The 13,645-nt window shown below is 48.4% G+C and overlaps 1 protein-coding gene across 1 annotated transcript in view; it reads left to right on the top strand.

Annotated features, from left to right (window-relative positions):
• Positions 1-7,152: 7,152 nt before the first annotated feature.
• The window catches only part of SMPD3 (sphingomyelin phosphodiesterase 3), a 259,804-nt gene continuing 253,311 nt past the window's right edge, over positions 7,153-13,645 (top strand). Inside the window, exon 1 of the mRNA XM_040329110.1 lies at positions 7,153-7,289. The gene's annotated coding sequence lies outside the window, so the exon portion shown is untranslated. The remainder of the gene's footprint in view (positions 7,290-13,645) is intronic.

Genomic DNA, 13,645 nt, shown 5'->3' on the forward strand with positions numbered 1-13,645 from the left:
TGTGCAGAGCCGAGTTGTGAGGTGTTGTGTATGTCCTCAAACTCTGCTCTGTTCGGAGAGTCGTAGAATACTTCACAAACCTTCCTAAATATGTCCACAGTGCGTCCAGTGTCACAAATACCTATTAAAGCGGACCTTCCTCCTAAATACACACCTACTGTCCCCTGCATTCTCCCTCTCTCACATTTGGATATTTTTTTAACCACTTATGGACCAAGCCTCTTTTTCAGATATGTTGTTAACAAGATAAAACCTTTTTTTTTTGCTAGAAAATTACTTAGAGTCCCCAAACATTATAAAAAAAAATTCGAACACCCTAGAGAATAAAATGGCAACCATTGCAATACATTATGTCACACCGTATTTGCGCAGCGGTCTTACAAGCGCACTTTTTTGGGGAAAAATACACTTCTTTAATTAAAAATGAACAACAGTAAAGTTAGCCCAAATGTTTAGCCCAAATGTTTTTCCTTATATTGTGAAAGATTATGTTACGCCAAGTAAATTGATACCCAACATGTCACGCTTCAAAATTGCACCCGCTCGTGAAATGGCGACAACTTTTTACCCTTTAAAAACCTCCATAGGCGACGTTTAAAAAAATCTACAGGTTGCATGTTTTGAGTTACAGAGGAGGTTTAGGGCTAGAATTATTGCTCTCATTCTAACGATCGCGGCAATACTGCACATGTGTGATTTGAACACCGAGCTCGGTGGGACGGGTCACGTTTACATTTTTATTTTTATTATTTATTTTACCTTTTATTTTAACTTTTTAAAAATGGTGTCACTTTTAATCCTATTACAAGGAATGTAAACATCCCATGTAATAGAAAAAAGCATGACAGGTCCTCTTAAATATGAGATCTGGGGTCTAAAAGAACTCAGGGGCAGATTCACATACAGTTGGACAGGCGCAGTGTATCAGAGATACGCTACGCCGCCGTATCTTACCTGGCGTAAATTCGAAACCAGGAAGAATTTGCGCCGTAAGTTACGGCGGCGTATTTAAATTGGGCGGGTTGGGGGCGGGTTCCATTTAAATGAAGCGCGTCCCCGCACCGTATGAAATGCACATGCGTCGTTCCTAAATTTCCCGCTGTGCATTGCGCTAAATGACGTCGCAACAACGTGATTTTTTTAACTTAGACGTGACTTACGTCCATCCCTATTCACGGACGACTTACGCAAAAAAAATAATTCAAATTTCGACGCGGGAACGACAGCCATACTTTAACATGGCAAGTCTATCTATACGCCACAAAATAGCAGCTTTAACTATACGCCGGAAAAAGTCGACTACAGACGACACAAGAGAATGCGACGACCACGCGTACGTTCGTGGATCGTTGGAAAAAGCTCATTTGCATACCCGACACGGAAAACGACGCAAACTTCACCCAGCGGACGCCGAAGTTTTGCATCTGCGATCCGAAGGCGTACGAATCTTACCGGATCTTACCCAGATGCCGTTGTATCTTGGTGTGAGAATTCAAACTAAAGATACGACGCTGGAAATTTGAAAGTACGCCGGCGTATCAGTAGATACGCCGGCGTACTTGCTCTGTGAATCTGCCCCTCAGATCTCATATTTACACTAAAATGCAATAATAATAAAAAAAATATGTCATTTGAAAAAATGCCAAAAAAAAAGTCCCTTTAAGAGCTATTGGCAGAGGTGACGTTTTGACGTCACTTCCACCCTGTTATGCTATGGAGACAAGTGGAGGCCATCTTCCCCTCACTTGTCTCCATACCCAGCCACAGAGAGGACCCGATCGCCTCCGCCGCTACCGACAACTACGGTAAGCGGCGGAGGGCACGGGAGAGCAGCGGGAGAGGGGGCGCTCTCCCGATTCCAATAACGGTGATCTCGCGGCAAATTCACCACAGAGACTACCATTATCGGAAACCGGACAGCCGGCTGAAGACAAGGATACCGGAGTTATGGCAGCTAGCTGCTACCATAACCAAGATATCCCTCCTCAAGATCAGGACGTATATGGTCCAGAAGTGGTTAAACTCCAGAAGGTTTTACCCCCTTCATGAACAGGCCATTGTTTTACTACCGTATTTAGCACTGCGCTACTTTAACCACTTGAAGACCAGGCATTTTTTGGCACTTTTTGCTAGAAAATTACTTATAACCCCCAAATATGATATATAGAGCCAAAAGGTAAGGCTCTAATGTGAAGAGGAGGCCGTGTGATTGGGGGGTTGTGTGCTGTGGATCTGTGTGATGGGGGGCTCTGTTATGGAGGTCTGCACAATAGGGGGATACTGCAGTGATGGGGTACTCTGATGTGAAGGGGGGGCTCTGTTGTGATAGGGGACCTTCGATGTTATGGGGGGCCTCTGATGTGATGGGGGGCTCTTATGTGAAGGAGAACTCTGATGTAAAGGAGGCTTTGATATGATGGGGGGGATCTCTGATGTTACAAGAGACTTCAGATGTTAAAGGGGGACCTCTGTTATAAAGGGACCTCTGATGTGATGGGGACCTTTGATGTGATGAGGAACCTCTAATAAGAAGGGGGACCTCAGATGTCATGGAGGGACCTCTGGTGCAATAGCGGTACTCTGATTTGATGGGGGGGACCTCAGATGTTATGGGGGAATCAGTTATGATGAGGGGGACATCTGATCTGATGAAGGGAGCTTCTGATTTGATGGTGGGGACTCTGATGTGATGAGAGGGATATCTGATGTGATGGTGGGGACTCTGATGTGATGAGAGGGATATCTGATGTGATGGGCCAGACCTCTGATGTAACGGAGTACCTCTGATGTGAGATGGGGTACATTTAATGTGATGGTGGGACCTCTGATGTAATGGGGGACCTCTGATTTGATGGGGGGGGGCTCTGATGTGATGGGGGGACCTCTAAAGTGATGTGGGACCTCTGATGTGATGATGTGGGACCTCTGATGTGATGGGGGGGGGGGGACCTCATGTGATTGGGGGAACTTTGATGTGATGGGGAAAACTTCATGTGATTGGGGGAACTTTGATGTGATGGGGAAAACTTTGATGTGATGGGGGGACCTCTGGTACAATGGGGGGTGCTCTAATGTGATGGGGGACCTCTGATGTAATGAGGGGACACCCCTTATGTGATGAGGAACCTCTGTGCAATGGGATATTCTGATGTAATGGGGGGAACTTTGATGTGATGAGGGAGCACCTCTTATGTGATGCGGAACCTCTGGTGCGATGGGGGTATTCTGATGTGATGGGGGGTACCTTTTGATGTGATGAGGGGACCTCTGATGTAATGAGGGGACACCTCTGGTGAGATGGGGGACCTCTGATGTAATGAGGGGACACCACTTATGTGATGAGGAACCCCTGGAGAAAAGGGGATATTCTGATGTGATGGGGGGACCTCTGATGTAATTAGGGGACCTCTTATGTGATGAGGAACCTCTGGTGCAATGGAGGTATTCTGATGTAATTGGGGGGGGGACCTTTTGATGTAATGAGGGGGACACCCCTTATGTGAAGAGGAACCTCTGGTGCAATTGAGGTATTCTGATGTGATGGGGAACCTCTGATGTAATGAGGGACATCTCTTATGTGATGAGGAACGTCTGGTGCGATGGGGGTATTCTGATGTGCTAGAGGACCTTTTGATGTGATGACGGTACCTCTGATTTAAAGCGGATGTGCCACTAAAAAAATATATTAAAAGCCAGCAGCTACAAATACTGCAGCTGCTGACTTTTAATATTAGGACACTTACCTGTCCTGGAGTCCAGCGGCGTCCGCAGCAGATGACGAGCGATCGCTCGTCACCCTGCTGCTCCCCCCTCCATCCACGGTGAGGGAACCAGGAAGTGAAGGGCTGCGGCTTCACTGTCCGTTCCCTACGGCGCATGCGCGAGTCGCGCTGCGCCCGCCTATTGGCTCCCGCTGTGTGCTGGGAGCCAAGTGTTCCCAGCATACAACGGGGGACGGACGGGATGCCAGGAAAAAACCCGTCTTTTGCCCGTGTCGTGTCGTGTGGCCGGAAGTGGGTGCACCCCCCTCCCCCTGAAAGGTGTCAAATGTGACACCGGAGGGGGGAGGGTGCCGATCAGCGCGACTTCACTTTAGGGTGGAGATCCGCTTTAATGATGGGACACCTCTGATGTGATGGGGGGACCTCTGATGTAATGAGGGGACACCACTTATGTGATGAGGAACATCTGGAGCAAAGGGCATATTCTGATGTGATGAGGGGACCTCTGATGTAACGAGAAGACACCTCTTATGTGATGAGGAATGTCTAATGTGATGGGGGTATTCTGATCTGATGGTGGGAACTTTGATGTGATGGGGGAACTCTGATGTAATGAGGGGACACCTCTTATGTGAAGAGGAACCTCTGGTGTAATGGGTGCATTCTGATGTGATGGGGAACCTCTGATGTAATGAGGGACATCTCTTATGTGATGAGGAACGTCTGGTGCGATGGGGGTATTCTGATGTGATGGGGGACCTCTGGTACAATGGGGGGGGTTCTCTAATGTGACGGGTGACCTCTGATGTAATGAGGGGACACCCCTTATGTGATGAGGAACCTCTGGTGCAATGGGGGGTGCTCTAATGTGACGGGGAACCTCTGATGTAATGAGGAGACACCTCTGATGTGATGAGGGAACACCTCTAATGTGATGAGGAACCTCTGGTGCGATTGGGAGTATTCTGATGTGATGGGGGGCACCTTTTGATGTGATGAGGGGGACACCTCTGGTGTGATTGGGGGACCTCTGATGTAATGAGGGGGGACCACTTATGTGATGAGGAACATCTGGAGCAAAGGGCATATTTTGATGTGATGGGGGGGCCTCTGGTGTTATGAGGGGACACCACTTATGTGATGAGGAACCTCTGGAGCAAAGGGGATATTCTGATGTGATGGGGGACCTCTGATGTAATGAGGGGACCTCTGATGTAATGAAGGGACTTCTTATGCCCAGAGGCGATTAAATTCGCATGTGCTGCGCTATATAAGTTTTCATTCATTCATTCATTTCATTCATTCATTATGTGATGAGGAACCTCTGGTGCAATAGGGGTATTCTGGTGTGATGGGGGGGACCTTTTGATGTGATGAGGGGACCTCTGATGTAATGAGGGGACACCTTTTATGTGAAGAGAAACCTCTGATGTGATGGGGGGACCTCTGATGTAATGAGGGGACACCACTTATGTGATGAGGAACCTCTGGAGCAATGGGGATATTCTGATGTGATGAGGGGACCTCTGATGTAACGAGGGGACACCTCTTATGTGATGAGGAATGTCTAATGTGATGGTATTCTGATGTAATGGGGGGAACTTTGATGTGATGGGGGAACTCTGATGTAATGAGGGGACACCTCTTATGTGAAGAGGAACCTGTGGTGTAATGGGGGCATTCTGATGTGATGGGGAACCTCTGATGTAATGAGGGACATCTCTTATGTGATGAGGAACATCTGGTGCGATGGTGGTATTCTGATGTGATGGGGGACCTCTGGTACAATGGGGGGGGGGGGTGCTCCAATGTGACGGGGACCTCTGATGTAATGAGGGGACACCACTTATGTGATGAGGAACCTCTGATGTGATGGGGGGGACACTTCTGATGTGATGAGGGGGGGGGGCTCTGATGTGATGGGGGGACACCTCTGTCGTGGTGAGTGGGGACCTCTCATGTGATGGGGGGGGGGACACCTCTGATGTGATGAGGGGGGGACGGGACACCTCTGATGTGATGGGTGGCTCTGATGTAATGAGGGGGGACATCTGATGTGATGGGGGGACACCTCTGATGTGATGGGGGGAGCTCTGATGTAATGAGGGGGGACATCTGATATGATGGGGGGACACCTCTGATGTGATGGGGGGGGGGGCTCTGATGGAATGAGGGGGGACATCTGATGTGATGGGTGGACACCTCTGATGTGATGGGTGTCTCTGATGTAATGAGGGGGACCTCTGATGTGATGGGGGGGGGGCTCTGATGTAATGAGGGGGGACATCTGATGTGATGGGGGGACACCTCTGATGTGATGGGGGAGCTCTGATGTAATGAGGGGGGACATCTGATGTGATGGGGGGACACCTCTGATGTGATGGGGGGGGGGGGGCTCTGATGTAATGAGAGGGGACACCTCTGATGTGATGAGGGGGGGGCACCTCTGATGTAATGAGGGGGGACATCTGATGTGATGGAGGGACACCTCTGATGTGATGGGGGGAGCTCTGATGTAATGAGGGGGGACATCTGATATGATGGGGGGACACCTCTGATGTGATGGGGGGGGGGCTCTGATGTAATGAGGGGGGGACACCTCTGATGTGATGGGTGGCTCTGATGTAATGAGGGGGGACATCTGATGTGATGGGGGGGGGGCTCTGATGTAATGAGGGGGGACACCTCTGATGTAATTGGGGGGGGGGGGCTCTGATGTAATGAGGGGGGGGGGGCACCTCTGATGTGATGGGGGGGGGGGCTCTGATGTAATGAGGGGGACATTTGATGTGATGGGGGGGGGGGGCTCTGATGTAATGAGGGGGGACATCTGATGTGATGGGTGATTGGAGTCACGTTTATGTTTTTCCCGTCTCAGACTGGGGTGTCTCCAGATTTTGGGTACTATAGGAGCCATGCTATATAACGGTGGATTAGCCGGGCACTGATCATCTAATTCCCCTCTCATAGTGACAATTCCTGATAAGCGGGTCCCCGGTCAGACAGGCAAGTGATTGGTGCAGACATCCTCCGGGGACATTTCCAGGACTGACCCCCGGCTTCCTGACATCTCTCCGTCTTCTGCTTCTTCCCAGACGAATCCCGACAATCCTCAATCCTGCCTCCCAATATACACCGCCTGTGCTCCCTCCTACAGGGGGCGGAGCAACATAACACGCCCACCATTATCCAGTTACAATTGGTTGAAGCGTAAACAGGGGCGTCTCCCTATGGAGTTCCACAATGCCTCCAAGCCCACCTCTCCTCTCCTGTGATTGGTCCAGTGCGGGTGCGCGGTGTCCGAGGCCGTGAACGCGCAGAGGGGGCGCGCTGGTTGGGAGCTGTTCTCAGCAGCAGGTGCTGAGGATAGAGAGAGGGAGGGTGGGAGAGATCGGAGGAGAAGGGAGGGAGGGAGGAAAGAAGAGGAGGGTGGGAGAGGGAGGCAGAAAAGAGACACACACAAGAGAAAGGGGGAAAAAAGACAGAGGCTCAGGGAAGCAGCCCGTCTTCTTTATCCAGGGGAGGAAATCCCTTTAAGTCTTTGCTTCACACTGGAATCAGCAGCAGGTAAGCCTGGTTTTCCAATGTTTTTCTGTGTAGTGCCCACCCTGCATTCAGTGGTGGGAGATGAGCATGGGGGATTGGTGTCATAGCATCAGGTTGTGCCATGTAGAGGATGCCCTCTGAACTCTGGGCACAGATCACACCCCCCTGCCCAGGATCAGATCTGGAAGAGCAGACAGATAATCCCATCAGTTTCCTTCCATCAGACTGCCACCCCCACCTGTCCAGCCTTTCCCTTCCATGCGGATCTGATGACCCCAAAGACAGGATCAGGTGACCTAGGAGCCAGGTCCGAAGGGTCACACCGGATTCCATCCCATCACATCCCCGTCACCATCTTCCTTCGCCTTCCTCCGGGAGGATTCAGCGCTTTGATCTAGTAAGAGATACGATTTGGGGGGGGAGAAACAGATGGTGTGCTCAGGATCTGCCTAGGAACATAATTCTAGGAATGAAAAAAAAAAAAATATCCCCAGAGGCCAGGCAGATCCATTGTATTCCACACAATCCCGACGTCCTTTCAGGATTTTTTACTTTATTTTATTTTTCATTTTAAATTTTAGACATCTGGACCCCATGGAAGCCGACCGTTCCCTTATTACCGTAGCAAGAGGCTTGCACTCTGTTGCACAAAATTCTTTATTTTTATTTTCAGTCTCCCCCTTTTTTTTTTTCATATCAGAATCCATCAACCAAGCAAAATCATTCATTACCAGGATTTCACACATTGCAGCCAATTAGTGCTTTGCTCATTAGGTGTATTTTACATTTAACACACCGTTATGGTCCGGGTTCTCTTGTGGTTTTGCCTGATTTTGTTATTTTGTTATATATTTTTTTTGTATTATTTTGTAAACATGAATGGTATTTTGTAGTGTTTTGTATTATCAACTAAATGTAGTAAACAGGATTTGCACTCTATGTAATGGGAGTGTCCCTGTACCAAATCCACTTCTACTTCTAATATATCTTCCGTCTGACGCCTTGGCTGACTTTCTATGGCTCATTATATTTTTCTGCAGACGCTAACCATTTAAACTTTAGAAGACTGTGGTAAGCTGCAGTCTGTGGAACTACAAGTCTCAGCATTCTTGGGCTTTAATCCTAGGGAGTCTGCGGAACTACAAGTCTCAGCATTCTTGGGCTTTAATCCTAGGGCTATTGAGACTTCCATGTTGCTGTAGCCTGATGGAGCAGGCCTTATTGCATGGGCATCGTTTAATAAGAGGACGAGTTGTGTAAACTTCAATGTACAAAAAAACGACAACTATTGAGTAACTTGCACAATCCAGATGCGGCATCGTGATATGATAACGTCTGAAGTTTAGCAGCAGTTAGTAGGAAATGCTAGAGCCACAGGAAGCAGAAGCAGGTTGTTTTTTCATTTTTTTTTAATAAGGCAGCATGCGGAGCTCTAAGAATGAATACATTTCAGTAAACTGTTGCAGGGATCAGATCTCAGCTAAAACAGAGGAATTCTAATAGGTTGCTATGGGATACTGCACTTTGCATATTCACCCAGGTCTTAGCAAATAAGTCTTTAAAGCTGAATTCTGGGAATAAGATCAAATCTACCTTGCACTGGCCGCCCCCTCCAACTTTGCAATAAATGCTGATGTAGTCCCAGGGTGCAGGGATAAGGTGGAACACTTACCTTATTCCTCACTCCGGGGGTCTCACTCTATCTGGTCCAGAACTGTCACCTCTCTAAGGTGCTTCAGACCCCTTTCGCAAGCTCTCCTGCTCATGTAAAATGCAGGTTTAATAGCCTTGCGTAATATGTAATAAGACCAAGTGACTGCCCACAGGGATGGGGTAAGCCAGGGGTGCACCAGCCAAGCAGACACTGGCTGGAAAAAGCGCCCAGAGGCGATTCAGTTCGCATGAGTAGCGCTATACAAGTCATTCATTCATTCAGTGGCCCAGGGGGCAACATGTGGCCCGCGGAGCCCTCTGTTGTGGCCCGCAGAGGGAAGGCGATACTAGCTGTGGGCTATGGATGCTGCACACCCTCGATAACAACTTATGCCGCGTACACACGATCGGTCCATCCGATGAGAACAGACCAATGGACCGTTTTCATCGGTTAACCGATGAAGCTGACTGATGGTCCGTCGCGCCTACACACCATCAGTTAAAAAAACGATCTTGTCAGAACGCGGTGACGTAAAACACAACGACGTGCTGAAAAAAAATAATTTCAATGCTTCCAAGCATGCGTCGGCTTGATTCTGAGCATGAGTAGTTTTTTAAACGATGGACGTGCCTACAAACAATCGTTTTTTTTCTATCGGGTAGGTATCCATCGGTTAAATTTAAAACAAGATTGCTTTTTTTTAACCTATGGATAAATAACCGATGGGGCCTACACACGATCGGTTTGGTCCAATGAAAACGGTCCATCAGACCGTTCTCATCGGTTTGACCGATCGTGTGTACGCGGCATCACTCTGGTCCAGAACTGTCACCTCTCTAAGGTGCTTCAGGCCCCTGTCGCAAGCTCTCCTGCTCATGTAAAATGCAGGTTTAATAGCCTTGCGTTATATGTAATAAGACCAAGTGACTGCCCACAGGGATGGGGTAAGCCAGGGGTGCCCAACCAGTAGCTCAAGGGGGAAACATGTGGCCTGCGGAGCCCTCTGTTGTGGCCCGCAGAGGGAAGGCGATACTGGCTGTGGGCTATGGATGCTGCACACCCCCGATAACAACTTATGCCGCGTACACACGATCGGTCCATCCGATGAGAACGGACCGATGGACCGTTTTCATCGGTTAACCGATGAAGCTGACTGATGGTCCATCGCGCCCACACACCATCGGTTAAAAAACCGATCTTGTCAGAACGCGGTGACGTAAAACACAACGACGTGCTGAAAAAAACGAATTTCAATGCTTCCAAGCATGCGTCGGCTTGATTCTGAGCATGCGTGGATTTTTTAAATTTAAAACAAGTTGGCTTTTTTTTAACCAATGGTTATAATACCGATGGCACCCACACACGATCGGTTTGGACCGATGAAAACGATCCATCAGACCATTCTCATCGGTTTAACCGATCGTGTGTACGCGGCATTAGAAGAAGGAAAAGGTACCCCAAGGGGCTTTGAGTTGCAGCAAAAAATAATAATAGATTCAAACGTTGAAGAAATAATTTATTTAAAAAAAAGTACATAGTGAAAAAAGGCATTCTAGTGGGATCAAGACATGAGTTCCATAATACAATTTTAAAATATAGGCATATGAATGGATACAACCATATGAGTTCATGTAACAACCCCCACGCGTTTCGACCTTTGATAATGGAGGTCTCTTCAGGGGGAAAAGATTGAAAACATGAACTCTGGAAAAAGATACATATAGATGATATTTGTTAAAACAAAAAGCAAACATATAAATATTATACAGTAGAATATATACAATAATTTTTCGCCATATTGTAGTAGGTGAGTATATTTACCAAAGAATAATGGCAAAAAACTGAAACCATAGGTCCAATGCAGACCCCATCACGAAAAAAAAAACGTCCCCAGAAAACTACCAAGTGACTGCCCACAGCCTGGAGCAAGGAATGGGGTAAGTCAGGGGTGACCAACAAGTGGCCCGGGGGCCACATGTGGCCCGCGGAGCCCTCTGATGTGGCCCACGACCTTTTGCTCTGGGATGGAATAGAATAGAATACTGTTATTAAAGGTAAGTTTATTACTATTATCACAGTGTATGTATGAGCATATCTGTTCTGCAGTGGTTACTGGGCTGCTTTCAAACTGATCCACAGGTGCAGAGAAGAGCGCCTGTGTGTTACCTGCGCTGAGCCATAGACTTCTATTACCTGCGAGTTTGGTGTGCTGAGAGTAGAGTGAACTCTATAGAGCCGAGTGGGCTCCCATCCACCCGCTCCTCTCATTGTGGCCCGCGATCGGTTACCAAATCACTTAAGTGGCCCTTGCTCTTCAAAAGGTTGGGCACCCTTTGGGTAAGATGTACACCTTACCTCAGCACCTATAGGCTATGCAAGCATTTGCATTTGGTGGAGGCAATGTTAGAGTTTAACTAATTCCTGGTGTTCAGATTTAAAGCGGTATTAAACCCAGAAACCCAATTCTGAGATGTGGTGGCTGCATCAGTTTCCTTTGTTTTAGGCTTTTGTTCCTTTATTTTCACCTGGTGATCCTGCCAATATAGCAAGAAATTCCGGCAACTCGATTACTTCTTCTTAAAGCGGAGGACACACAAAGATGGAACTAAAGCTGTCCGGATTCCTCCCCCCTCCGGGGTCACATTTGGCACCTTTCAGGGGGAGCAGATACCTGTCTAAGACAGGTATTTGCACCTACTTCCGGGCATAGATAGCTGCATTATCTGCGGATATCTACTCCATGTCCGGCGCCCCCCCCGCTGTTATCTGGGAAACACACAGGTCCCAGAAGACAGCAGGGACCATTTAGATTGCGCTGCGCGACTTGCGCATGCGCAGTAGGGAACCAGGAAGCGAAGCTGCAAGGCTTTGCTTCCCGATTCCCTTACCGAAGATGGCGGTGGCAGCATCTGAGAGCCGAGGGACAGATCGGCTTCAGGTGCCGACATCGCGGACACGCTGGACAGGTAAGTGTCCTTATTTTAAAAGTCAGCAGCTGCAGTATTTAAATGTCCTTATTTCTTCTGAGAAATCCTCACTTCCTGTTCTTCTGTCTGTAACTACACACAGTAATGCAAGGCTTTCTCCCTGGTGTGGAGTGTCATGCTCGCCCCCTCCCTTGGGCTACTGGAGAGTCAGGATGCCCACTAACACACAGCTCCTTTCTCTATCTGCAACGTAGAGAGCGTTCCGACTCTCTTGTAGTCCAAGGGAGGGGGCGAGCACGACACTCCACACCAGGGAGAAAGCCTATACTGATTAAAATCCAGTAATACACTTTCTCACTCTGCTCTGCACATGCTCAGTTGCTCTCTATTTTTAGGCACTGTGCCGAATTTGTAGAAGCTGACAGCCTATAAATTTACTGCCGTTCAGGGCAGTGGCGGTTCGTCCATAGAGGGCGCTGGAGCGCCGCCCCCTCTGGCTCTCGCACAGCCACTGAAATACATAGATTCATGCAGAGCCAGCGGCTCTGATAGGCTTTCCGAGTACAGCCCTCAGGTTCCTGAATGCTTATCCTCGGGACGTACCGGCGGTGCGTTCCTTGGGTAAGACTGACAGGCGTCTCAGCCAATCAGGTTCACCGGTTCTGGTTACCGGTAACCTGATTGGCTGAAGCGTCATCGAGGGCGGGAAAAGACATCGAGGGACGGTAGAAGCACGGCTGACCCCAGGAAGGTAAGTGCCAGGCGGGGGGCATTTTTAACAGGTCACAGTGGCAGCATTTTACTGGGCACATGTGGCGACAATTGTGGGGCACAGTGGCTACAATTGCTCGGCACAGTGGTAACAATTGATGGCACATACAGGTCACATTGGCAGCATTTTACTGGGCACAGTGGCGACAATTGCTGGGCACAATGGTAACAATTGATGGGCACAGTGGTAACAATTGATGGGCACAGTGTTAACTATTGATGGGCACAGCGGTAACAATTGATGGCACAGTGGTAACAATTGATGGCACATACAGGTCACAGTGGCAGCATTTTACTGGGCACAGTGGCGACAATTGCGGGGCACAGTGGCGACAATTGCGGGGCACAGTGGCTACAATTGATGGGCACAGTGGTAACAATTGATGGCACAGTGGTAACAATTGATGGTACAGTGGTAACAATTGATGGGCACAGTGGCGACAATTGATGGCACAGTGGTGACAATTGATGGCATGGCATAGTGGTGACGATTGATGGCACAGTGGCTGTGTTTGATGGCATGGCACAGTGACTATGTTTGATGGCATGGCACAGTGGTGACAATTGATGGCACAGTGGCTGCGTTTGATGGCATGGCACAGTGACTGCATTTGATGGCATGGCACAGTGGTTGCGTTTGTTGGCATGGCACAGTGGTGACAATTGGCACAGTGGCTGCATTTGATGGGCACAGTGAGCTGCAATTTTTTTTTATTTTTTCGTTTGCGCCCCCCCCCCCCAAAAAAAATTTTGAGCACCAGCCGCCACTGGTTCAGGGGCTCTGGGCTTCAGAAAAATGGCAGCCTCCAGCAAGAAGAAACAGGAGCAATCCCTGATGGGAATTTACAACACACATTAATTTTGGTAGCATAATTATGAATGTGGAATGTATGTTCCTTGCTAAGAACATTATTTTTATCAAGTTGTTATAGGTAAAGTTCCACTTTAGGAATACATTCTTGAATAGATTTTTTTTAAATCCTGAGTTTAGTGTCACTTTAACAAAGTTATTAACTCACTGTTGA

Source organism: Rana temporaria, chromosome 11, assembly GCF_905171775.1.
Source record: "Rana temporaria chromosome 11, aRanTem1.1, whole genome shotgun sequence".
NCBI classification, from domain to species: Eukaryota; Metazoa; Chordata; class Amphibia; order Anura; family Ranidae; genus Rana; species Rana temporaria.